Raw genomic sequence first — 3006 nt, 5'->3', positions numbered from 1 at the left:
AATTAATATATATTAAATAAAATAATTTAAAACTATTTTTACTATCTTTCAAATATTATTATTTCAAAATTAACACAGTATATCAAATAAATATTAACTTCATAAATTATAGTAAGATCAAATTAATAAGTAAGATGTCAATGCTTATGAGATGACTCACAATAAACTGTTTCTGTATAAATAAGTTGCAATAAGACAAATTAGAGGGATATTTTATTACATAAGAGAATAAAAAGAATACTGATAATCTTATCTTGTATTTTGACGACAAAGAGTAAATGGTTTTGCATTATGTCATTTGTTACACATGCATGAATATACTATTCCGCCGACGGTATGTAGACAAAAACCACGGACGTCATACATCACATAATATGATATGATATATGCTTCTTCTAGCTAGTTGTCTATGTCCCACTCACTCATGCCGTTGGCTTTTATTGACAATCACATACATCATACATTACATACATACATGCACGTTTTCATTATTCATTTATTCTCCCAACTATTACTTAATTATATTTCTTTCTTCACACAACAATCTATAAATACTTAAATTCAGCACATACACTACTCCTAATTACATCTACTTACTAGCCAGATCTTAACTATTATTTTAGTCTTACACAGAAGGAATTAAGAACCATGGAAGCTTATTCCAACAACTCTTATTATTCTTCGTCCAATTCTATTCATCAAGTGATGAGGAAGGCGCAAACAAAGCCCAAGAAGGCTCCCGTGGCACCACCACCACCAACGCCCGTCAAAGTATATAACGTTCACCCCATGAACTTCCGAGATCTCGTTCAGGAGCTCACCGGTGCACCTGAGTTCAAGCCTCAGTCCCATCCCCATCCCCATCATCATCATCATCAAAATCGATTGTTGTCGTCATCATCAGCCATAGACATTAATGTTGCATCAGCACCCACTACTGCAAACTGGTATATGGGCGGTGGGGGCGATATGAAACACTGGAATTCATAAGCTTGCTTAATTAATCTCTTACCAACATATATACATACATATATATCATATGTATCAACACTCTGTTTCTGATTGTCATTCAGATCTAACAGGGTATGTGTGTGTATATATACCAAAACCAAGAATTTATTTCCGGCCAGGCTCCTGTACCACTGGCACTTATATTATCATCATTGTTTCCCGTTTATATCAGCTGATTTTAATATGAAGTAATAAGAAATTAAATTTTTTTGAATATCTATTCTTTGGTTCTTTCTTTTTATAATGTTAGATTTGTACACTTTGTATAAGATATAACCTGTACCTTGTACCTGATGAGGGTGAGGATCAAAAACCCGTTGACTCGTTGAGACCAGCCGATGGATCTTGCGAGCTCTTGGAACAGTGTAGAGTGGTACCTGATACTCCGATGCTCAAAGTCTCAAACCAAAAAGTTAGAAAAATAGCGATTAAATATTAGAGTCTGGAGTGAATTTAATCATACCTTGTAAGGGGTGGTCGGATTCCCTCTTATAGGATTGTTTATCTTATCATATTTGAAAAATGATAAGTGCTTTTGAATTTTAAAAGTAGGTTACGATTGTGGAGGATTTCTTGGAGTGAATAGGTCACCCTAGACCAATACGACATAATGAGAGCTAGAGAGAGCGCACGAGAGAGGATGGAAAACACCCGGAGAGATAGAACTAGGCACTTGAGCAGAGATTTTAGGGTTTGGAATCGAGAAGAGTATTATCGGTTAAAAAACGAGTCGTTTTTTATTTTTGTAGAACATCTTCCTGCAGATATATTGAAGAAGGAGTTGTAATTATTCAACTGGACTGGACGCATAAATAATATCTACTTATAATGAAAACAAAAAATGGAAAAACATACATCTTTGCGTTCATCCAGTATACAACAAAGGGTGGAGCTATGAAAGCTATTACGGAAATGAATAGAATGAGATTACGAGGTAAGGTTGTTTCGGTAGGAAAACCTCGGTATTGACGTACGAATGAAGTGACGTATATTAAGAGACACCATGAGGCAGCTGGCGTCCAGAATATGATTAAGGTCCAACCTCAACATGAGGATAAGGTCCAACCTCAACTTGAGGGTAGCCAAAGGGTTCCAGGGAGAATTGTGAAAGAGTTGAGGAAAGAAGTAAAAAAGGGGGACCCCATGGCAATGGGTGGACAAAGAAGATGGAAGTACCTGTGGCAAAAGAGAACCTGGTCGGGCTACAGAGAAGTCTAATAAGCGGTACGACCAAGGCTATTAACTATAAGTCCTTGAAGGCCATGATTAGCAAGAATTTACCGCGAGTCGTAGAAGTATGAGAACTAGGAGCGTACAAAGCGCTCCTAATTTTTGATAGTATATTAAGTGCTGAAGAAGCCTACACGTTTAAAACGAACAATATCTTGAAGTTTTTCCATAGCGTATAGAGATGGGATGAGGAGGAGCATAGTAAAACTCGAAGGATATGGCTAGAGTGCTTTGGTGTTCCTTTACATACGTGGTCAGGGGAGACGTTCAAGCTGATAGGAAGTCAATGGGGAGAGGTTGTTGGGTGTAATGAAGCCACAAAATCATGCCTCTCCTTCAGTGTGTGACAGGTACAGATTGACACTTGTATTATGGATAGTATCAACGAGTGGATTCACATCACAGTTGGTACTAGTGGATTCGACGTCCTAGTTAAAGAGACTGGACACGAGAGTTATGGAACGCAATGTAAGTTTGAGGACGTTAATAAATCTGGACCCCCAAAAGCGCGAGATTTCAGGTACAAGCAGTTTGAGCTCAATAGCGCTAGCGGCAAGCAGAGATCCAGTGGTTGATGGGGTGATGGCAATACCAAGGGAGAAAGAAGCTGACAAGGGTAGATTGGTAATTCCTGAGAATATTTTGAATGACTGGAGTTATTGTAATTTAATTGACTTTAAAATTCCAAGAGTAAAAAAGAATGATGTTATAAAGGGAATAGCTAATTTCAAGGGATATTATAATTTGGTTATTGATGCTGAATCT

The sequence above is a fragment of the Arachis duranensis genome, chromosome 5 (genome assembly GCF_000817695.3).
Source record: "Arachis duranensis cultivar V14167 chromosome 5, aradu.V14167.gnm2.J7QH, whole genome shotgun sequence".
Lineage (NCBI taxonomy): Eukaryota > Viridiplantae > Streptophyta > Magnoliopsida > Fabales > Fabaceae > Arachis > Arachis duranensis.
Note: the sequence above shows the minus strand (reverse complement) of the source record.